This window comes from Penaeus monodon, chromosome 21, assembly GCF_015228065.2.
Source record: "Penaeus monodon isolate SGIC_2016 chromosome 21, NSTDA_Pmon_1, whole genome shotgun sequence".
Lineage (NCBI taxonomy): Eukaryota > Metazoa > Arthropoda > Malacostraca > Decapoda > Penaeidae > Penaeus > Penaeus monodon.
The window spans coordinates 24,514,706-24,515,321 of record NC_051406.1 but is presented as its reverse complement, the minus strand read 5'-3'; the positions used below and the strand labels follow the sequence as shown (position 1 = coordinate 24,515,321).

Below are 616 nucleotides of genomic sequence, written 5' to 3'. Positions count from 1 at the left end.
TCATACGGCCTGGACCTTCCAAGGAGGTAGTCTCTAGGTCCTCCGAGACGTTCCAGATAAAAAATGCTGTAATGAAAGGTTTCATGTTTTATAGCATCTCTTTGCACTACATCTCTGGTGTACGTAAAAATCCAAAATCTAAATCAAACAGTTATGAATAACATATCGCTAAAATTATGCTTACGTTCCCTGCAGTTGATGGTGACGTTGCTCCCTCTGACGATGACTTTCTCGGCTCGAACGTCATCCTCCACATCCACGAGCGGCTCCTCCACGCCCGCCACCCAGACCTTGAACCTGGAGTCCGACGTCACCCGAAACTCCCTCCACCCGGGGGGGGGGGGATGCCGTCGCCCGGAATCGAACTGTTGCTCTTTTCCCGACGACTTCCTTGAATGAACAGGTGCGCACTTCTGTTCTCGTGATGTCTATTATTCTCCAGGAAGAATCTTATCATTTTCTGATATCAGAGAGAGAACGACTGCACTGCCATCCTTTGGCGCCCAAGATCTACATTCCACTGGTCAAGATTCCATCCGTATCCAAGGAGCTGCTTGGAACACAATCTGTAGAGTAAAAACAGAATGAAAGAAAAGTGCAGGAATCTTTCTCTTCT

General features: G+C 47.7%; 1 pseudogene; it reads right to left on the bottom strand.

Annotated features, from left to right (window-relative positions):
* LOC119586620 overlaps positions 1–616 on the bottom strand; it is a 72,811-nt pseudogene that overhangs the window by 8,307 nt on the left and 63,888 nt on the right.